Source organism: Heptranchias perlo, chromosome 31 (genome assembly GCF_035084215.1).
Source record: "Heptranchias perlo isolate sHepPer1 chromosome 31, sHepPer1.hap1, whole genome shotgun sequence".
Classification (NCBI taxonomy): domain Eukaryota; kingdom Metazoa; phylum Chordata; class Chondrichthyes; order Hexanchiformes; family Hexanchidae; genus Heptranchias; species Heptranchias perlo.
In genome coordinates this window covers 19901750-19926254 of record NC_090355.1, presented here as the reverse complement: position 1 = coordinate 19926254, position 24505 = coordinate 19901750, and the positions used below count along the sequence as shown (strand labels likewise).

Sequence of the window (24505 nt, the reverse complement as noted above, 5' to 3'; positions counted from 1 at the left end):
CTAGCCACTATAACATGCCACCCCATCTATAACTGTCCTGTTACTGGCAATATAAATTAGAATCTATTTAGTTTTGTTTTTGTCTTCACAGTATTTTGCATCTGCTCTTCTAACAGTTATTTATGAAATTACAATATGCAGGTGTAGTTTTTTTTTAATCTGCCTGCTCTCACGGAAAGGCACACTATTTAATATGTGGTTATTTTACTTTTAAAATGTTTTACCCATGCGCAATGACACGGGAGATCCACTAGTTTGTTTTGGAAAAAAATACCTTGAGGGATTGGCTGGAATCTCATCTTTGGATTTAGATGATCATTTTTAATCCACATCAACTGTGCTGTTATGTTTTGAGATTTCCCAAATCCTTTCCTCAGATTACTGCCCTGTAATTACTCCTTGGTATCCGATATTCATTATTTAATTGCGTTCAATGAGACACCTGTTGGTCTCCATGCAATCCATCAGTCTGAGAATTGAAGTTCAATTATTTTCCCTTTGGAAGACTGCTTATTTCATCAAAAATCAAAATGTTAGATTACATTGTTTTAGTTTATTCCTAAATATCCCAAATGAAATATATATTTTGGTAATGTGTAGTTCTCCAGTTCGACTAAACAGCAAATCTTTACAAGATATTCTGTGAAAGAGATATATATTTTGAAATACATGGTTAATTATGCATATTTCATTTCATTTATATTCACCACTTCAACAAATACTTCAACTTTCAAAATAGTTAGGATTTACTGATATCTCCCTGATGTTTTTCTTCTGTAATTACCCTTTGACTCTCAAAAAATTCTCCTCGGCCAGTCGAGGTAGCAGACAGATAAGCTGCTCCCAGCCCTTTGCCATTGTTAATCCAAAAATTAAAGTTGGATTTGTTGATTCTAAATGGAATCAATAGCAACATTATCCATTGCTGGCTTTTTGATCTCCTCTGCTGTACATTTGCTATATTTTGAGGCAGTACTTATTTATTATATATAGAAATTTAGTTCTTGCTGTTTGCTAGCAAGAACTAAATGTATTTAGAACTGAATATTTCAAAAAATACTCTTAGCCTCTGGGATTTAAAATTAATTGCACAAGTCAGCTAGAAAAAGAGAGTATCTACTGCCCTTAAACTATTTTCCGATCATGCAGCTCCTTTTTACAAAGCACAGTGCTGACAATAACTAGAATGAATTGAAAGAGCAAAGGAAACCCATCACATGTGGTCCATAGTCTCTGCTGAAAGCGAGTCTTGCAAGAGGGTAGAGATCATGCCCGGAAGTTGTATAACTAGAAACATTTCTAATTTAAAAGCAACACCTTAATGACTATTGGTTCATGAAAGTGAACAATTGTCTGATTCTCTCTTACAACATCCTTCCTTCATTTTGAACATAACACAGTTCACCGTATTCATACAATGACTCGTGATGTCTTGGTAATGTGGCTAAGGTGTAACGGTGACATAATCATGCTTCCATTGATTTAAGTGGCCACTTAAAACTGTTTGGCATTTGTGCAAAACAAATCTTGAAAACACATATGTTTGTTCATTTCACTGCATTATTGACCGTTGTCACTTTCAATATGTTAGTAGCCCACTTGTGTCACCAGTCTGCTCCAGTATTGTTCTAGGCAGTAGGAGCCACTGCAGCAGCTGTTGGGGCAGCCTTATTAACTTAAATCATCTGCTTGGCCTTTTAGAATTTAGGTCCATCATGCTAGCACTTAACTTGCACCGATTCTTAACAGAAAATGTAGACATCAGGATAGATTCATTAAAATTTTCTTGGTGCAGACTATAAAGCTCACTTTCCCAAGTAGTTATTGTAATAATTGTGCATGACAGTATTATTGAATAATGATCTGGCAAATATTGCCAGGGTTGAACATTATCTCTGTTTGAAATTTAAATACTGAACTTTTCAAACATTATAAAACCAAATCCTGATCAGAAGCTTTAACACTGATCTTGTCAAACGAAAGCATGTTTGTGGTGATGATTGAGTGGTACAAATACCAAACTTGTACTGTTCTGGTATTGCAGGTACTGGTAACGAACTTTAACAGGTGATTCTCCTACAACTAGTCATAATTTAACTGCATACAGAACTGCTTCCAGGGTTCTTGGGCATTCATTTCAGGGGAGCATCTCATTAAACCCCCATTGCTGATATGACTTTCCACCATAAAACATTTGATGAAGATGGTGACTTTAAATGTTATGCAAATTTCTGCACTAAATAATTATGGTGTCAAAGTGTTTATGATTTTAGTTGAAAATAATAGTGGTAATAATTGCCATAAAGTATTACTTCTGCCAAACATATCTGGTAACTATCCATTGAATGTCAAGGGGAGGTGCTTATGTTCTCTCTTGTTGGAGATGGTCATTTCCTAACACTTGTGAGGCACAAATGTTACTTGCCACTTATCATCCCAAGCCAAGATGGTGTCCAGGTCTTGCTGTATGTGGGCATGGACTGCTTCAATACCTGAGGAATTGCAAATGGAGTTGAACACTGTCCGATCATGAGTGAACAGCCCCACTTATGACTTTATGATGGAGGGAAGGACATTGATGAAGCAGCTGAAGATGGTTGGGTCTAGGGCACTGCGCTGAGAAACACCTGCAGTGATGTCCTGGGGCTGAGATGATTGGTCTCCAACAACCACAACCATATTCCTTTGTGCCAGGTGTGACATCCCCCTGATGCACATTGACTTCAGTTTTACTAGGGCTTATTGGTGCCACACTTAATCAAATGCTACCTTGATGTCAAGGGCAATCACTCTTATCTCACCTTTGGAATTCAGCTCTTGTTTCCATGTTTGGACCAAGACTGTAATGAGGTCTGGAACTGAGTAGTACTGGCAGAGCCTAAATTGAGCATCGGTGAGCAGGTTATTGGTGAATGCGTGCTGCTTGACGACTCCGTCCATCAGTTTGCTGATGATCGAGAGTAGTCTGTTAGGATGGTAATTGGTCAGGTTGGATTTGTTCTGCTTTTTGTGGACAGGACATACCTGGGCAATTTTCCACATTGCCTGTTAGATGCCAGTGTTGTAGCTGTACTGGAACAGCTTAGCTAATGGTGTGGCTAGTTCTGGAGCACAGGTCTTCAGCACCACCGCCAGGATATTGTCAGGGCCTGTAGCATTTGTTGTGTCCAGTTCACTCAACCGTTTCATGATGTCACGTGGACTGGCATCTGTGATGATGAGGACCTCAGGAGGAAGCTGAGAAGGATCAGCCACTCGGCACTTCTGGCTGAAGATGGTTGCAAGTACTTCAGCCTTGTCTTTTGTACTCACGTGTTGGACTTCACCACCATTGAGGATGGGGGTTTTCATAAAGCCTCCTCCCTTAGTTAGTTGCTTAATTGTCCACAAACAGATCCCAGTTCCGTCAATTCAAAACTGCCAGTGACTGAAAAGGCTTAAAATGTGACCCTCAATGAATGCAGGGGTTTGATATTGCAAGATTTTCTTGCATACAGTTTCAGAGCCTGTTTACGCTGTAACTCCACAGACTGAATAGCATAAGCAGACTTGATAAATGAAACGATTGTCAGCTAGTAAGCACGGCGTAGTATCCCATGTTTAATAACCCTCTTAGAGACAGTCGAGTTGCTTCTACTTTAATTTGTGTAGAAGTCTTCCAAATCAGTACAGAAGATTGCATGAAACTACTTTTATCAGCCTTTAATTCAGCATATTATTTTTCTGACAGAGCCTTTGGTTTGAATAGCTACTGTGCGAATGCAGGTTTATCTGGATGAAAGGATATAGCAGCTGGAATCTCAGTAGCTGTGTCTATCGTGTACATTGGGAGGCCTTGATTCAAGTTTATCTAAACAAGCACTACTAATTCCAACTATCTGGGGGGATCCACTGTCAAAACAAGCAGCAGGGCCCTAAGGCAAACAGAACAGGCAAGAAATTAAGACTGCGACTTGGGATACTCCAGCGAGTTTGCATTTGAGGCTAGCTGGAGAGATTGAGTGAGTAAGAGACGGAGAATTAGCATAATGCCCTTTCATTGGGAAATTTGGGAATGCTGACAGCGGCCCTGTGCATAGATCTGTGGTTACAATACAGTGAGTCTATAGGAAAATCATTGAATGACCCAGCCATATTGACTGAGAAAATAAAAGGACTAAGTACTGATTGAGAGAAAAGAAGGACAGACTGCAGTATTGTTTGACATCTGCTCTACTTCTCGCTAGTTTTGTTCCCTTGAATTCTATGTGGACTTTGGAGAAACCTAAGAAGGCTGAACGTGAATCCTGTAATCTTCAGCTGAATATTTATGCAGTGGGACAGCCGTTAAGCTACCCTTTGGTTCAGCCTACTTCTCTTTCATTGTTACACACTCAAATTAGGGAAGCATTTCAAAAGCTAAATAAATGTTTGTTTGTCTGTGAACATTTAAACAGATTTGCATAAATTGTTTGCAGGTTGTCAAATTACTTCCCCCCCCCCCCCCCCCTTCCTTTACACTATATTTGGAAATATTCAGGGAAGAAATTCTGGCTACTACTTTGCAAAACCTGATTTGTGCATGGACAAATATTGATTGAATCAAGCCCTTGCAGTGTCAGCTTTGAAGAGAGCTGATAGCTGGGTAAAAGAGTTTTCAAAGATTGTGTAAAAGGCCTGTCAGGAGAAGGTCACAGATGGTGAATGCATGTAGGCATATTGGCATTTGAACAGACATTATGAATCAAAGCAAAATTTTCTGTACAATGTTTAACTTTTTTTTAACTCTTTCAATGCATCAATCCAAAAATCACTTTGTAACAAATAAAGCCATCATATTAATTTACTGAGCATTGAAATCTGAGTATGCATGAACTTTACATTGTCAATAACTGTAAACATGTACAATAGGGAGCAGCAAAATCATACATGAATAAAAATTAAAATTGTATGCTGATAGAGACTGAGTAATAGTGATTTTGTGCACTGGCCTTTCATCTCTGCAACCTGAGAATTCTGAGTTTCTCCAACTCTGGCCTCTTACGCATCCCCTACTCCCTTCACCCCACCGTTGGCAGCTGTGCCGTCAACCATTTAGGCCCAAAGCTCTGGAATTCCCCCCCTTAAACCTCTCCACCTCTCCTCCTCTAAGACACTCCTTAAAACCTACCTCTTTGACCAAGTTTTTAGTCACCCCTCCTTTTATCTCTTAGCTCGGTGTCAAGTTTTGTCTAATTATGCTCCTGTAAGGTGCCTTGGGACATTTTCCTATGTTAAAGGCACTATATAAAATGCAAGTTTTCTTGAGTTAGAATCCAACTCTTATTGATGGAATGAATATCCCTCTGTCTGCTGGAAGGTTGCTTGTTAAATATGTTTGGGCTTTTTTAACCTCGTTCCTTGTGGGTATAGGTCCATGTCACAATACCGCCTATAATTTGGCACTAAATTCACAGTTTTAAAGAGGTCTCAAGATGGCTGGTGTAGGAAATTGAAAAAAAATGACATTGGTGCAGTAATAGAGTTTTTTCAAGGTTTGGGTTAAGGCACATTATTTAGTAGAGGAAACTTTACTCTGCATCTGGCTGTGTTAAATGTGTCTTAGGAGGCTCAATGCTAGCACTGGGAGCTTGAAATTCCCCATCACTGACATCTCTTGCCTTAATGAGCAAAAACATTACATGTTAGAAATTACGTATTTTAAAGCTACTGTTCAAAGTGGCAGTTGAATACAGACAATGTTTTTTTGCTGTCCATATGAACTTTGTAAAGGCAAATGCAATTTTTCCCTTCCATTTTACAGAAAGGCTCAATGCTGCCTCCTTTATTGTGTGGTTAGTCTACCTAACGTTTGGGTAACAATAAGCCTTCCTAATCTATGAACCATGCTTGAAAGAGTTTATTTTGAAAGATTAACAAAAAATGTTCATGTCATCTGACTTTGTCCGTAAATGGACTGATGTGAAAATGTTTTTGGGAGCCAATCTGACCACCATAAAATTGAAAATAAACTCAATCTGAGTTCTAGATCTATTTTGAGGTAATGATGGTACTCTCTTTCTGTACAATGATGGAGATGGTTGAGCTTCCACAGTTTTTTTTCAGTTAGTCTGATTTCTCTCAATTTATTCATTTTCTACTTGAAAAATCCTTTCTTTTTAAAAAAAAACTGCTATTACTTTTGTAAACAGTACTGCAGCTTTATGTAGTAACCCCATTATCAGCGAGCAGAGTAAATTGATCATTATTGTCTTTTGGGATCAAATAAAGATCTTAATTTACCTGCATGGAAATAGTAAAGGAAAATATTTTACAGCATTATTATATAATTTTGAAGTTTTGTTTTTAAAGCTGTATATGTGGAATATTTTTTCCAAATTGTATAAATTATGTTTCAAATTTGAAAATGATTTTATTTCATTGATGTACATTTATTCTAAAGTTACATTCTGTAGGTTAATAATCTCAAAGCTATATAGGTATGTTGAGTAAGGCAAAGAATAGGACAGATTGAAGACAGTTATTAGCAAGCCCTCTATACACTGCTGCCCTCTTATTTCTGTGTTTACAATGTCATTAAGGTACAAGTCAGAAATGCTGTCTTGACGCAGTTTCAGTCACAACTGTGAAACCAAAATCCCATGGGGAGCCTTAAAGTGCAGAGAATTCAGCAAGGGCCCATTATCCACAGTTTCTGTTTATGTTATAAAGAAAGTGAGACTTTGGGGATTCTTACCCCCCATCCCCCTTTAGTGTAATGACCAAGTCGGACTTGATGGTAGAAAAGCTGTTGCCTGGTGTGTGAATCATGAGCATTACAACTGTGATTAAGGGAAAAAAGGCAAAATTCAATCTTTGAGGCAACCGAGATTCGTAAAGATCCAATTTTAATAACACACCTTATTTTTAGTCAACCGATATCATGGAATATTTACTACTGTTTTCAGTTTTGTTTTGAACATTTTTAATACTATTCACTTATGCTTTAGTAAGAATTGTTCGAACCACTCTTGTAGACACCTGAAACAGAAGAAAGAAATCTTATATGGATGAGTGAAATGATTAGGTTCAGATTGCTAGTTCTCCCTAACTCATTATGCTCCTTATATAGTGGATGCTTATTCCATGCAGTTGGGAAAGCATGTGGATATCCACCTTTTAAGAGACCTTTTGCATTTAGAGCACATGAACACACATCCTTATCCTCATCTTGATTTATTTTATGTTATTAATTGGGAAGAATCTTATGCTTTGCTCCCACTAGAGATGAGATTCAGATCAACCATGATCTAATTGCATGGCAGAGCAGGTTCGAAGGGGTGAATGGCCTACTCCTGTCCATAATGTTCCTAGATGAGCCCTTACTGTGCTGTTTGTTTTCAGGAAGTTGACCCAAGAATCTGTTTTAGGGGCTGGATAGCACAATCGGTTAGATCTTTCGCTTCTAGGCGTAGAGTTCAAATCCATTCCTGACTGCTTTAAACACTGGGACTGGAGTTCAAATCCAGTTCTGACTGCAGGGGCAAAAGTTTTTTCTGTCTGCTGGCTGGAAGGATCTTACATAAAATGGTTTTGGACAGTTTCATTCAAGTTGGCAATGGCCATGGCTGCAGCACAAAACTGTCTGTAATTCATCACTAATCTGTTTAGAGAGGTCACACAATAGCCAGTGTCGGTACGGGATGCTCTTCTGAAGTTGCGGCTGTGTTTCATTATTGGGGAGAGCAGAGGCTGATTGACTCTACTTTTAACTTCAATGCACCTGACCTGGTTCTCATGCTGAAATTGTGTGCCAGAAATGGAAAGTGTTCCATTTCCCAGCACTAATGACCCTCACGTATATGAGCACAAAAATTCACACCAAAAAATTTAAACATTTATTTTATATTCCTCAGTTTGATTGGACACAGTATTTTCTATGATTTTCTGTATTCTTCTTTAGTCTTTAATATCTGTGTGTGCTATTAAAATGCCATTCCTATAAATAATCTTCTCCAAGGAAAAGAGGCCCTAGTATCTCAAAGATCATCTTGATTTGCACTTGCACTAACTTTTTTAGTAAACTTGTCAGGAGGAATGTCACTCTTCCTCCAGCTCCCCTGGAAAGAGGATGGCCTTACGCATTCTTTTCAAAATAAAAACACAATAAATCTGTCAATTGATCTGATGGTCCATTCTATTTGGCATGGTTTTGGGGCAATAAAGCAGATGAGAATATTTAGGAGATTACCTGACACTCTGGATGCCAGTTGATTTGAAGTTTTAAGTTTATGATGTGTGCAGCTGTTGCAAATACCAAGGAATCTTGCCTGAACCTGGCGTGGTCATTATATCAACAGAGTGGAGAACAGAGTTTTTTGAGGCATTGGACCTATGTACCTACTGTCTTTCTTAACATTGTCAATATCAAAAGCTCTGGACAGATAAACGAGTATCCTTGACATTACAGATAACATGGGTTCCAATAATGCCACCTGACCCAAGGCATTTATGTCTTACTCTGGTCCATCCTGGTCTTCAATTATCTATCAGTATTACAAAAGCTGTTACTTTTAGAAAAAATCTGCCCTGGTACCACACAGATCTGTTTAGAGAAGCAGGTGCAAAAATGCTCTGGGGTACACGGCAAAGAGGTTTTGGCATTGGAAGCTCTGAAGTTTTCCTCTCATAGTGATGTAGGTCAAATTGCCTTTGTTGATTTTAGCACTAAAATAGCTTAAGTATTAAAGAAAATAGTTGCTTATTTGACCTCTGGGCAGAGGCTTGCAAGTTTTCCGTTACACTGGGCTTATGCTAGGATTACAGTCATATCCCAATGGTTATATTATGGGGTTTCCTATTCCCTGACCCCGGAATGATTATTGTTCAGGGGTAGCTTTGTTGTACTTGTAGGATATAGAGGAGTGATCTCTAACTCTTGCTACTTTGTTCTCCCCCGAAAAGAGGTTATTCATACCTACCCTGGATCAGAGAAAACTGAACAAGTGCCTCGAAAATGAGTAGTTAAAAACAGGCAAAAGACTGCCCTCCCCCCCCCCCCCCCCCCCCCCCCCCCAAAAAAAAAACAGGCTGCCTGTAGTCAGTTAGATAATGGGGTCAATTTTAGCACCCGCGATTGGGTGCGTTCCTGGCGGGGGGGCTCCAAAAATCGGGGATTCCCTGGGCGGGTCGAAAGCCCGGCTCCAACCCACCCACTTCCAGGTTTCCCACAGAAGCGCTGACATGTGCGCGCAGCCTCCGCATTTGGGACTCCCGCCGTCAATTAAAGCCGGCGGGGTGCCACTTAAAGTATTTATCTTGGTATTTCAGGTCGTTTACAGACCTGATTAACGAGATATTTTAGGAGGGTTGGGATTTTACAAACAACTGGGACTGTTTCCTGGGGGAAACACTCCCAGTTCAAATGGATGTGTTGCAGCCATCAGCCTGTGGCAGCTGCAAAGGTCCATTTAACAGGTTGCGGGGGGGGGGGGGGGGGGGAAGAGAGACCCTCACTCATTGCAGGAGGCCACTCTGTCACTTGGTACAAAGTTTGGCCTCCACCACCCTCCTAACAATCAAATTCACCAACTTGCACACTTAACCCGGGGTCCAGACACATGTACCTACCTTGCGGACCCCCTCAAATTTACATCTTCTGGATGGGGGCTGCCGTAGCTACAGTCATGACCTCTTTGGAGGGCGAACAGCCTCGCTGGCCATGCCATCCACCTCTGACATGTGTAGCCCCACAACACAGTGCTGTGACACATCCACCTGCACAGCAGGAGGGAGGGCAACCGCAGAGGGCACTACCCTCGCCACAGAGTCCACAGACCGAGGCTCAGCTTCCTGGACCTCTCTGAGCAGCAGTGCACACGGAGGCTCAGAGTCACTCGACATGTAGTCGTGGACATCTGCAGCCTCCTTCATGCCGAGCTGCTCCCGGCTGGCCCGAGCACCATCTTCTTACCTGTCGCTGTCAAAGTCACCACTGCCCTCAACAACTTCTCCTTCACATCCTTCCAGGGTGCCACCGGGGACATCGCCGATGTCTCTCTGTCGTCTGCACAAAAGAGCCCTGCAAATACACCTACACCCACTCTGCAGTGACACAATGGGTGGCATCAGTTGTGGGTCTTCATTGTGATCCTCAGGAAAGGGAATTATTGCACAAACCAGACAAGATTCGCAAAGACATGGCAGTAGTGGTGCCAGTATAATATGTAATGAGTTGGTCAGAAATTAAATAGCAGTAAAAACCATGACAAACCCTCGAACACCCTTGTGCATCCCCTTCATGCTCACGACACGTTTGCCTTACGCTGCCTACTGCATATATGTGATGCATGCCCTGTGGCTGCAGCACAGGTAGTGGCAGGTTGAGTGAGGCTGACTGTGAAAGAGATGCATGAGAGGGTGAGTATGAGAGAGAGCCATGAGATTGTATGAGGATTGGGTTGAGTGGTAGTGGCGGGATGAGTACTGGCGAGGTGAGTAAGTGCAAGTAAGATGAGGATGAGGTTTGAGTGGGTGTGAGGGGTGATGTGACAGAGTAGTGTTGGCAGTGCAGAAGGAGATGTGGGTTGGGGGCGGTGATGTGGCAGACGGAGTGTAGGGGAATGAGTAAGTGTACACACTTTGGCTGACCGACTTAGGTCATTGCAGTGCCTCCTGCACTGTATGCAGGTGGGCGATATGTTGGTGGTGCTGGTGACCTCTGCCACCTCGAGCCAGGCCTTCCTGGTGGCACAGGCAGGCCGCTTCCTCCGGCCCGCCGGGGGGGGAAGGTCTCTGTCCTCCCCCTCCTCCTCACCCCATCCAATGATACCTGGAGTGAGGCATCATTAAACCTGGGAGCAGCCTTCCCCCTGGGCTGCTCCATGCTGTAATTTTTCCTATTTGTTGCAGCATCAGTCAGTGGAGGACTGCCCCTTTAAATAGAGCTCCTCCAGCTGACAGACCTTACTGCGCATGCGCAGTCCGCCCGCCGCGCAGCTCAGCAGCGGGGAACCCGGAACAAGAGGTAAGTGGATCCAATTAGTCTGCGATTGCGTTCGGGCCAGACTGATTTCACCGGGCGCGTTACCCACGCGCCCATTCGCCCCCCCCCCCCCCCACCGCGAACCCGCCGTCCTGGTAATATCTGGCCCAATGTCCCAGGGGATTTGATGATTGCCAAAGATTGAAACAGTGCTTCTTTCGTTATAAACCACCAGGGAGTACCACGCAAAGTTTCTGTCCGTCAAGGTAATGGGCGAGTACTACTACTAGGTGTTCTTCGATATAGCCTCAGTGCACAAGGTCTTTGCCAAGTGTATGCCTATGATAACTGCCGATGGTTACCTCAGTGTTTGCTCCTACCTAGGTGACTGATTCATATGGAACCACTTGTAAAGAAAGCAATGGAGTAAATACTGCTGGCAATGGAGCTATTTACTTACCTAGGCCTCTTGGTTGATCTGTGTTGGTTCCTTCTAGAATCCTCCTTTCATTAGGAATCCACCCCTGGACAGTTTGAGGTATATTTATCTCTCAGAACAAGTATCTGGACATTCATTTTTAAAAATTTATTTCTGGCCACTGAAGTTACACCAATCCACTTAGCTGCCAAAAGATTAGCAAAACAGCATTTTAAAACCCAAAACCAGGATTGACCTGTAGATGTAGAACACTATTGTGATTAGATATATGAGCAGAGGGGGTAATCAGTGCAGGATTCTATATGTTGATGCACTGAAGAATGTTATTACTGCGAAAGACTAGAAGTAGTTTTAATGATTCTGGATTATTCAGGTATGGAGAATTTCAGGTTTATATCTCATGAGTAAGAATGCAATGCCTTTTGACAAAAGGACCTTATGTCGAGAAATAATTTCCTGTGATCTCTCTTTTTTAATTTAAACTTTTCTACCCTCTTCTGAGGCTTTGATTCATCTTGGTATTGTTTTATAGGTGTCAGCAGGTACTTTGCTAAATGGCCATTTTCAGACTGAGTACCAGCAGATCATTGAATGGCGGGAGGGGCGTATCACAGCTGAGCCTGATCCTGAGAGGATGGTGGGGAGAAGCACTTCTAGTTATTTCCTCATGTAAATATTTTAAATGCAATAGTAATTTATTGTATGTATGGAACTCTCTGAATGCAGTTCTGACTTTTATTTATCCACGTGAAAAAGAAACAATTATTTTAACTTATATCCTTTTGGTTGGAAGAACAGTACTTTTTCAACTGATGATTAGTTTCTATTGCACTTGTGAAAGGGTACCCACTGTACTAGATATTTTTAAATATAAACACATGCACCTACAATATATGCAAAAATATGATAGTTGAATTATTCATAAATCCCTTGTATCCTTGGGGCTGTGTGTGGGGTGGGGAGGCTGGAATTGATCATTTTTTCCCATTTATCTGCCTGCTCATTCATTAACCGGAGTATACACATCCACAAAGTAATCCCTGTATGTTTCATCAGATTTTAACCAAACTTGGGGCAATTAGTGTCTTTCTCTAAAGACTGGAAATTAATTATTAAGATGAGTTTGTTGGGAATTGTCAATATATTTTCTTTAAGAAGTGTTAGAATCTCACCAAGTTTGATTGGTGATTTTCTTCTTGGGTTCAACTGTGCAATTCATTTTCATCAGCCTTTATAGAGCTTCGACCTTAATAGTTTGTATGCTATATTGTACAATAGCCCAGTTGAACAAGCAATAGAATACTTATCTCCCTACTAAAAGATATTAATTGAAATAACTGATAATTTTTCTTACAGGAGCAATTTAAAGTAACAGCAAATAAACTACAATTGCACTTACTGGATAGTTGGTTTCCTTGAAACTGGGCATACACACATTTGTATATGTGCCAAAACTCTGCATGTCATAGAGGAGTCCACCAATTTTCTTTAATTAGCCTTGATTACTGGCTTTATTTGCTCAGCAGTAAATTGCATCAGTCAACATTGGAATTATTAAAGTGGCTCAAGGAGTGAAGGTAATGAGGAGAAAAAGCAAAATCTTGTGCAAACTTTTAGGTTTCCAATTTGTTAACATTTTTCACTGGGGAGCGGGGGTAGATGGGGTATGGCTATGTGAGTGTATGATGCAGTTTTTAAATATAAATGAGATGAGTGATAATCAGTGATGTCAAACGGTTAATGGGCTAATTCTTTGGATACTTAAATGATATGGCAATGACATTGGGATGAGGGAGCCTGAGATGGAGCTGGTACATCAATTAGTATAGAGGAGTTGTTGCACTTGGAGCATAATTCAGTGCAGGTAGGGTTTGGATTAGCACAAAATACTGACGTTAGTCTGCACAGAATGTTGCAGATAATGTCAACCTTGTATGCTGGTGTTGTCTCCAAAGGACACACATTTTTAAAGGCTGGGAGATTTGTCCCAAACCTACATTTAATGAAATCTTCCAGTAGAACTGAAATGTTTCAGGGATGCGAAATTCCCTAGTACCATTAATCAGTGGAAAGTGAATTTGAAGTATACTTTTATAGATTTATTGAAATGTTACTAGAAAGGAATAGCAAGATAAGTAATGACAACTGTGCTCATTCTGAACTGAAAATGGTACACTAACTTGTATTTGCATAACATTTTGACAAATTTGCATTGCATTTTACATTCTGAATTACATTTAACTATTGCATATGCTTTTCAAATTAATATACAATTGTTATTAAATATATAATATATAGAAAATATGTTTTAAGATTTTTCTGCAGTTTCTTTCACATTAACATGGCTCTTCATTCCACATCCTCCATGTATCTTGGGAAAATAGCCTAGATCAAAGTTCTGGGGAAACCACATGAAAATAGCACCACAATGAAGCAGATGGTGGTGCCACGTGTGAATTCTTACTCCCATGTTGTACAAAGTCATTCGCCTCAATATTAACCCCACAAGACGGGTGGGAGATGGTCGGGGGCTAGGGGTTAAAAATGAAAAAGTGGGGAACGTGTGTTCACGCCTGCTGCCATTTTCATGATGGGGGATTTCATGGCGTGCGAGTGTCCCGCTATGGAGAGGCAGGATAGTGCAATTGGGAGCCTGATTTAAATTTAACAGTTGCTGGTTCCAAGGCTTGGGAAACCTGACTGACAGTGAAAGGGAGGCGGGGATTGCCGGCTCAAGAAGGTAAGTGCCTTCTACAGCACTCCTTCGGGGCCGGGAGGACCAGGAGTGCTCCCCACGTCCCCTCAAGGAAGCCTTTGGTCTCCCCTCTGCTGATCGCGGTCTCTCTCTTCCCCCATGTCATGACTGCAGACCTCCCTCCCCGCCCCCCCAGGACCGATGTCCTCTCCATGCTATGATCACGGCAATCGGCCCCAAAGCACCGATGTCCGGCCGCCCCCCCCCCCCCCCCACGATTGTCGGGGACCATCCCCAAAGGTCCTTGGCTGCGGCCTCCTGCTGCTGGTTTTCCCGCCTGGCAGACGGCCAGCTTGTCAATTTGGCCAGCTGCTGGGCAGGAAACAAAAGATAAAGTTCTTAACCGGTCCTGCCATTAAATTCCGCCTCCCTGGCTTTGTGCGTTCCCTGGCCGTTTTTGCCCTCCCCGTAAATGTTGGGGTTGTTGTCAGTTTATTTTACACCAAGCAAAGGTTCTTTGCCCCTTGTGTCAGACCTCTCATTGTTAAAATTTGGAAAGTCACCAGCCTCTGAACAGGGATAAGTTTGATTGGAAAGACATTAGAACAGAAGTGTCCAAGCTATTTTTCTTTGTGGGTTGCATGGGTGTTTCCCATGGAGCCTGGGGGGGGAGGGGGGGGGGGGTCACATATAAAGTTCCCATTAATTTGTATGTATCTCAAGCTGCCACTATTTACAGATTTTGTTCTGATGTAGGATTTACTCACCAATGAGGCAACAGTGCTAACAACAGGCCTTTCCAAACTTCCAGACAGTTTTTCCAAAATTCAATCAAGACAAACAAATGAATAATAAATATAATTGCAAATGGAATTGAATTGTCTGACTTTCATGGGCCAGATTTCCATGGCTCAAATACCACTTCTGTATTAAAATATAAAATATTCTGTTGATAAACTAACCAGCTCAGTTTTTTTTTTCTTTTTAAGTTTTTCAGGAGCCTAGGTTGTTGGCATCAGGCAGTGAACCTCCAGAAAAATATCCTAATAGCCGTTTCAGAATACCATACTAAAGAAAGGAAACTTATGTTCTTTGGATTGATAATACTCAAAGAAAGAGCTTGCATTTTTGTATCGCACCTTTCACATGCTCAGGACATCTTAGTGTTTTTCAGGCAATGAATTACTGTTGAAGTGCAGTCTCTGCAGGCATGACAGCCAATTTGCACACAGCAAGGCCTTGCAAACAGTGGTGAGATAAATGATGTTGTTTGAGGGATAAATGTTGGTCAGGACATGGAGAGCTCCCCTGCAGTTAGTGTCATGGGATCTTCTACATCCACCAATGACCAATTATACAGCAAATTTAAAAAACAACTAGGTTAATTTTCAGTTAAATTTGGGTCCAGAAATTATTGTCCCATCACTTTATCCACCACCACCACCACACAAGTTATAACTTTGTGTAAAGGAAAAATTATGCCAGAGCACTGAAGGAGGCTTGATGTGTATCATAGAATCATAGAATCATAGAAGTTACAACATGGAAACAGGCCCTTCGGCCCAACATGTCCATGTCGCCCAGTTTATACCACTAAGCTAGTCCCAATTGCCTGCACTTGGCCCATATCCCTCGATACCCATCTTCCCCATGTAACTGTCCAAATGCTTTTTAAAAGACAAAATTGTACCCGCCTCTACTACTGCCTCTGGCAGCTCGTTCCAGACACTCACCACCCTTTGAGTGAAAAAATTGCCCCTCTGGATCCTTTTGTATCTCTCCCCTCTCACCTTAAATCTGTGCCCCCTCGTTATAGACTCCCCTACCTTTGGGAAAAGATTTTGACTATCGACCTTATCTATGCCCCTCATTATTTTATAGACTTCTATAAGATCACCCCTTAACCTCCTACTCTCCAGGGAATAAAGTCCCAGTCTGTCTAACCTCTCCCTGTAAGTCAAACCATCAAGTCCCGGTAGCATCCTAGTAAATCTTTTCTGCACTCTTTCTAGTTTAATAATATCCTTTCTATAATAGGGTGACCAGAACTGTACACAGTACTCCAAGTGTGGCCTCACCAATGCCCTGTACAACTTCAACAAGACATCCCAACTCCTGCATTCAATGTTCTGACCAATGAAACCAAGCATGCTGAATGCCTTCTTCACCACCCTATCCACCTGTGACTCCACTTTCAAGGAGCTATGAATCTGTACTCCTAGATCTCTTTGTTCTATAACTCTCCCCAACGCCCTACCATTAACGGAGTAGGTCCTGGCCCGATTCGATCTACCAAAATGCATCACCTCACATTTATCTAAATTAAACTCCATCTGCCATTCATCGGCCCACTGGCCCAATTTATCAAGATCCCGTTGCAATCCTAGATAACCTTCTTCACTGTCCACAATGCCACCAATCTTGGTGTCATCTGCAAACTTACTAACCATGCCTCCTAAATTCTCATCCAAATCATTAATATAAATAACAAATAACAGCGGACCCAGCACCGATCCCTGAGGCACACCGCTGGACACAGGCATCCAGTTTGAAAAACAACCCTCGACAACCACCCTCTGTCTTCTGTCGTCAAGCCAATTTTGTATCCAATTGGCTACCTCACCTTGGATCCCATGAGATTTAACCTTATGTAACAACCTACCATGCGGTACCTTGTCAAATGCTTTGCTGAAGTCCATGTAGACCACGTCTACTGCACAGCCCTCATCTATCTTCTTGGTTACCCCTTCAAAAAACTCAATCAAATTCGTGAGACATGATTTTCCTCTCACAAAACCATGCTGACTGTTCCTAATTAGTCCCTGCCTCTCCAAATGCCTGTAGATTCTGTCCCTCAGAATACCCTCTAACAACTTACCCACTACAGATGTCAGGCTCACTGGTCTGTAGTTCCCAGGCTTTTCCCTGCCGCCCTTCTTAAACAAAGGCACAACATTTGCTACCCTCCAATCTTCAGGCACCTCACCTGTAGCGGTGGATGATTCAAATATCTCTGCTAGGGGACCCGCAATTTCCTCCCTAACCTCCCATAACGTCCTGGGATACATTTCATCAGGTCCCGGAGATTTATCTACCTTGATGCGCGTTAAGACTTCCAGCACCTCCCTCTCTGTAATATGTACACTCCTCAAGACATCACTATTTATTTCCCCAAGTTCCCTAACATCCATGCCTTTCTCAACCGTAAATACCGATGTGAAATATTCATTCAGGATCTCACCCATCTCTTGTGGTTCCGCACAGAGATGACCTTGTTGATCCTTAAGAGGCCCTACTCTCTCCCTAGTTACCCTTTTGCCCTTTATGTATTTGTAGAAGCTCTTTGGATTCACCTTTGCCTGATCTGCCAAAGCAATCTCATATCCCCTTTTTGCCCTCCTGATTTCTCTCTTAACTCTACTCCGGCAATCTCTATACTCTTCAAGGGATCCACTTGATCCCAGCTGCCTATGCATGTCATATGCCTCCTTCTTATTTTTGACTAGTGCCTCAATCTCCCGAGTCATCCAAGGTTCCCTACTTCTACCAGCCTTGCCCTTCACTTTATAAGGAATGTGCTTACCCTGAACCCTGGTTAACACACTTTTGAAAGCCTCCCACTTACCAGACGTCCCTTTGCCTGCCAACAGACTCTCCCAATCAACTTCTGAAAGTTCCTGTCTAATACCATCAAAATTGGCCTTTCCCCAATTTAGAATTTTAACTTTTGGGCCAGACCTATCCTTCTCCATAGCTATCTTAAAACTAATGGAATTATGATCACTGGTCCCAAAGTGATCCCTCACTAACACTTCTGTCACCTGCCCTTCCTTATTTCCCAAGAGGAGGTCAAGTTTTGCCCCCTCTCTAGTCGGGCCATCCACATACTGAATGAGAAATTCCTCCTGAATACACTCAACAAATTTCTCTCCATCCAAGCCCCTAATGCTATGGCTGTCCCAGTCAATGTTGGGAAAGTTAAAGTCCCCTACTATTACCACCCTATTTTTCTTGCAGCTGTCTGTAATCTCCTTACATATTTGCTCCTCAATTTCCCGTTGACTATTTGGGGGTCTGTAGTACAATCCTATCAAAGTGATCTCTCCCTTCTTATTTTTCAGTTCTACCCATATGGACTCAGTGGGCGAACCCTCGGATGTATCCCCTCTCACTACTGCCGTGATGTTCTCCCTAATCAAGAACGCAACTCCCCCTCCTCTCTTACCTCCTGCTCTATCTTTCCTATAGCATCTGTACCCTGGAACATTGAGCTGCCAGTCCTGCCCCTCCCTTAGCCATGTTTCAGTAATAGCTATAACATCCCAGTCCCATGTACCCATCCATGCCCTGAGTTCATCTGCCTTGCCCATCAGACTTCTTGCATTGAAATAAATGCAGTTTAATCTAGTCTTCCCTTGGTCTTTGCCCTGCTTTCTCAGACCATCTGTCCGGTCATGTTCTGTACACTCTCCCTTACTGCCTTTTGTTTCTGTCACCACTTTATTTCCCACTGACTTCCTGCATCGGTTCCCATCCCCCTGCCACATTAGTTTAAACCCTCCCCAACAGCACTAGCAAACACTCCCCCTAGGACATTGGTTCCAGTCCTGCCCAGATGCAGACCGTCCAATTTGTACTGGTCCCACCTCCCCCAGAACCGGTTCCAATGGCCCAGGAATTTGAATCCCTCCCTCTTGCACCATCTCTCAAGCCACGTATTCATCTTAGCTATCCTGTCATTCCTACTCTGACTAGCCCGTGGCACTGGTAGCAATCCTGAGATTACTACCTTTGAGGTCCTACTCTTTAGTTTAACTCCTAACTCCCTAAATTCAGCTTGTAGGACCTCATCCTGTTTTTTACCTATATCGTTGGTGCCTATATGCACCACGACAACTGGCTGTTCACCCTCCCCCTCCAGAATGTCCTGCAGCCGCTCCGAGACATCCTTGACCCTTGCACCAGGGAGGCAACATACCATCCTGGAGTCTCGGTTGCGTCCGCAGAAACGCCTGTCTATTCCCCTTACAATCGAGTCCCCTATCACTATAGCTCTGCCACTCTTTTTCCTGCCCTCCTGTGCAGCAGAGCCAGCCACGGTGCCATGAACCTGGCCACTGCCACCTTCCCCTGGTGAGCCATCTCCGCCAACAGTATCCAAAACGGTATACCTGTTTTGGAGGGAGATGACCGCAGGGGACCCCTGCACTGCCTTCCTACTCTTCCTCTGTCTGTTGGTCACCCATTCACTATCTCCCTCAGTAATTTTTATCTGCGGTGTGACCAACTCACTGAACGTGCTATCCACGACTTTCTCAGCATCGCGGATGCTCCAAAGTGAGTCCATCCGCAGCTCCAGAGCCGTCAAGCGGTCAAACAATAGCTGCAGCTGGACACACTTCCCGCAGGTGAAGGAATCAGGGATACAGGAAGGAGCCCTGAATTCCCACATCCCACAAGAGGAACATGACACGGCGCTGGGATCTCCTGCCATGACTTAACCCTTAAATTAGCTTAAGAACAACTACAATGTCAAGAGAAAAAAAAAGGAAAGAAAAACTACTTACCACTCCCTTTAAGGAGTTTACTCCTTTAAATTGTTCTCAATTTAGAGAATGTTAACTACACTAGGGACCTTGATTCACTAAAAAATAAACGCTACTTCCTATAAGACCTGCAGACCTTCCCTTTCCTTTTACTTCAGTTACTGCAGATAAGGAGAAATACTCACATGAACCTACTCACCAATCAGGTGCCTCCCCTGTGTCGCGTCCCGATCTGATTCCTGACGTCACTTCGAACTCGGTCGCAGCTCCGCTCGGCTCCTCTCAGCTGTTCTCAGCGCTCTGAAATCCCGCCTTTTATCGGACGCTCCCTCCGCTCGGCTCCTCTCAGCTGTTCTCAGCGCTCTGAAATCCCGCCTTTTATCGGACGCTCCCTCCGCTCGGCTCGGCTCCTCTCAGCTGTTCTCAGCGCTCTGAAATCCCGCCTTTTATCGGACGCTCCCTCCGCTCGGCTCGGCTCCTCTCAGCGCTCTGAAATCCCGCCTTTTATCGGACGCTCCCTCCGCTCGGCCAAATAAAATTGATACACAGCCAAATAAAATTGGCAATGCAAATAAGAAATTGTTGGGTGGAGAAACATTTACAGCAGCAGTGAGGCTGAAGAGGCTTTGTGAAGTGAAGGAGGTCTGCCTGGAATGGAAGCTTAAATATTTATAAAAGAAAGTGGAAGAAAAATTGTGAAAGGCAGGATTTGCTCATATGTGTATTTGTGTATTTAATTAGGACTAATTGGATAGCTCTTTCAAAGAGCTGGCACAGACGCGATGAGCCGAATGGCCTACGTCTGTGCTGTAAGATTCTCAATCTTGCCCTGTTTTTAAAAAAAAAATCACATGATATAAACAGAATTGTTGGCTTCAGTGGACTTCTATAATTGTAAGCATTGCGTCTACCATGCATATGCACTGTACAGGAAAACATCTCTCAAAATCGAGTTCAACATGCCAAGAGGCTGTCACATTTGCACTTGATTGACTTAAATATAATACTCATTTAAAAAAAAAATCACTGTTAACTGAACATCAAATATTACTAAACAGATTTTGGAAAAAAGCTCTCAATGAAGGATCTGCATCTATCTTTCTCATATTCCTGGGCTCAGTATACCTTGGAGCCAGTTCCCCAATGTTGTCTTGATCCTCATTGTTTAAACAAAATATTTGTAAACAAACAAATAAACTGAAAAAATACATACGTTTTAAGATTCTTGATAATTCTGAACTGTAACTGGTTGATTCTGAAAGGGGTATTTTCAAAATTGAGCTTGGAAGGCTAAGTAACAAGAGTGACTGCCACCACCAGCAACCCTTTGAAACAAAATCTGTTAGAAAATTATGATATTGTTTTTCCCCCTTTCTGTACTTCTGTTTTAAATAGTGAATGGTGATGACCTAATCAGAAGAACTGGCTTGAGGTGTTACTGAGTTGAATGGTTCAAAGGGGCTCAATTAACACAAATCAAAATCCAGTCATTAACCTGGGGGGATTTCAGCGGCAAAGTAGAGCTCCCTTAAGTTGTTTGATGAAAAAATTTGGAAGAAATGATTGGAATGATTTTTGACTTGTAAAACTGATCATGATAGAGAAACTATTTTATTGAATTGCTGCTGTAAAATTTCTTAATCTCACCATTGAGCATCTAGAGGTACATTCTTGTTGCTTTGAAGGTCTATGCCTGGACAGAGGATATTGTATGTTTATAAACAACATTTCACAACTAGCTTATATAAGCCTGCTAGTCAGGGGACAACTAAAATCTTGTCTTTTTAGCTATCAGTTGAAAACTATCTCTTTCAAACCGCTACGTTGTGACTCTACTCCAGAAATGTACATTTGATCCTTGATTTCTGAAAATGGATGAAGAACTTTATTAATATAGACGAGAAGAATAAATTCATGTCCAATCGAACATTTTGCACAGCAGCATTTTGTTTGAAGTCAGCATCTTTAAGTATTTTTGCGTAAAACTTTGCAATTGAAGCTAACTTAATCGATGAACTGTAGTCATCAATATGTGTATGGTTGGAAATATTGATTGGTGAGGATTTTAGACAGTGCATGTGAAGCTTATAATGTCAGCAGTAGTTTGATAATGAAAAGAGTGGAACCTAGGGGAATGGAGACAGGTGGTGCATGTCCTAAAGCCAGCAGTGACATGGCTGCTTTGAATCCCACAAGAGACATGGATCATGCCCTACTCTTTGCAAATGTGACTGCTTGGTACATACCAGTTTCCTGTTCAAAATAACAAGCCAGAAACCAAAGTGCAAAATAAATGATTGTTGGAATGAGAAACAATAGGATGTCCAGAAAATGTGTAGTCTTAACATCCTTAAAAATGCATAGAGTACAGTACATTCAGTTTAGCAACTACTATGTTTATCATGTTTTATTGCCATAATGATTTATTGAAGTAATTTTTTCTGCATTGTTCTATATCAAAATAATGCTGGTTTAAAATATACAGTACTTCATTCCATATAGTACAGATACACTGATAAATGCTCTGTTTGTTTGTCTTTGTATGTTCAAACCTCAGCAGGCTTGGTTGATTAATAATTGTTTTCTTTTTGTATTGAATAAGTTACTTTTGTAAAATGCAACTTGTATTTTCTCTAGGATGCTTTTCTACACGCAGCACTTAACATAAACACTGGCATGATCTTTTCAAATTTAGTGTGCGCAAGAATACCATGCTGACTTTAACTACAAAACTGAAAACTATTGGAGTGCATTTAATTAAATAGAATAGATTTCTGCCCAATTCAGTCAGTGGGCTGAAGATTTAGCCCAGACCAGTGTTCTATTGTTTAAAACATTGTATGGCAGTATGTACACTATGATATTTGTAAAGTATAATATAATGTAACCCTTTTAAACCTATAAAATTGGGTTATTAGCACACTTCTTTTGAATGCAAGCTTCCTCCGTAATGATGTAGTTTCTGTGAACAAGAGCCTAGTATCTTCAAATCCTTTTTAACTCTGATAAAACATTGGGTGCTACCTTATCCTTTGTCAGGTAAACAAACAAATGAGTAAGATGAGCACTAAACCACTGGTCTTTCTAATTGTGTTTAGTAATGTTAGGTTCATTATTTTAGAAGTAAAATTGAGCGAAGGCTTATGTACAAAGCAGCTTTTGTTGTGAAGCCATTTTTAGCTTAAAATATGTATAGTAAAGTGGATGGTATCTTACTAGAGTATTGATAACTAATTGATAAACTTAGGAATCTAAGCATACAACAATTCTTGTGTGTTGAACAAATGGACCTCAGTGTTTATTAGTGCATGGGAACTGATTAATAATTGTAAAAAGATATGGGTAAATACAATCAATAATGTATTGCAATGAAGAGGATCATGTGAGACTTCCTGGAGGGTGAGAGAAGGACGAATTGGTGTCTGGTGGGTTACAGATCCTTCCTATAGGCTTGCAATCCTATATCAGTTACTTTGAACTGCCTCTGAAGTGGTTCTGTCATGAAACCTACAGATGAGGTGGGGTTACTTTTATGGCAGAACTAATTCAAAGTTCAGAATTCGGAGAGTTTATAGTTCGAGGATGGCAGCAGGTCTTTTGCAATATGTGGTTGACGGGGTAAATGGGGTAATGGATCACAAGCCTGATTTCTTTGCTGTCACTTGATTACAGCTATAGTTGCAGCAGCATCACATTGTAGGATTTAGAACAAACATTTCTGCAGGAAATACCTGTTGAAGGAATAAAATATTTTACATGATTTGCGATGACTGCACAACTAAGTGCACGGACTGTTCATACTGAAGTTACTGCCAGAAATTTATAGTGTTCAGAATTCAAGAGCACTGGTAAGAGAACCGCTATGTGTGCAAAGTAATGTTTAATTTATCAGGAAGGTTCAAATTGGCTTTAGGCAATCCAGCCACAGCTTGAACTGGTTCACTGGGACCACAGGAAAATTTAATTAGCTATTTCTCATCCACATGTAAAATGTATGAATATAAAGTGAAGATGTAATTAACATTACAAACCATTTTATGAAAATTGTTTGTGTAGTGTAAACTACCTGGTCTGTAAGCTGCAAATGCACAAATGTCATCTTGCTATAATGAGGATATTATTTTTAAAAATATTTTGCCCCACCTGAAGGTAAATAGATTTTTGTAAAGATCAAACCCTTTTTAAAAGTTTTTTTATTATGAAACTGGTAGATAGTTAAATGTATTTTAAAGCAGTTTTATTTGATTTCTGATGTACTACCAAGTGCTAAAGTATAGTAGGAAATGTATTTAACATGGCAAATAAGGGATGAAAACATTACAGCTATTAAGAAAAAGATTTAAAGTAACCTTAATTTATAATTTTCTAAAATGTTGATTTAAATGTTAACAAATATATTGAATTTACTATATTCTAATGTACATTTTTTATATAAGTGGAAAAAGCACAGAGATTGGCAATCTCTTTTATTTGAGGTTTAATTTGATCTAAAATTGGGTTTTTAGTATATGTTCCAGTTATTGCAGCATAGGATCCCTTATCTGAACAGATGTTTTTTTCAAAGTATCGCTGTCCTTTCTGCCCCCTCACTGCTTATACAGGTATTGTGCTCCACAGCATATTTATTGATTGCATTGTCCCAGCGGTAGGCATTTGAAACTTGACCTCGACTTTAAAAAAAAGCGATATATGTATTAAACTTTTAATCTAATTTTGCAGCTGTTAGGTAACATGCAATTTAAAATTCAAAAATACTTTTTCTTTTAAACCATTGTTTGTGATGAAAAATAGTTAGGTATTTCAAGTGCCTACCATTTTGTATTGCTTAAAAAAAAAAGGACAGACTGGAGAAAAGAGATGCTGCTTTTTGTGGTCTTCTCTTT

At 41.2% G+C, this 24505-nt stretch overlaps 1 protein-coding gene across 6 annotated transcripts in view; it reads left to right on the top strand.

Moving 5' to 3' along the window:
• Positions 1-24505, top strand: part of dennd1a (DENN/MADD domain containing 1A) — a 443149-nt gene that overhangs the window by 131585 nt on the left and 287059 nt on the right. The window lies entirely within an intron of this gene.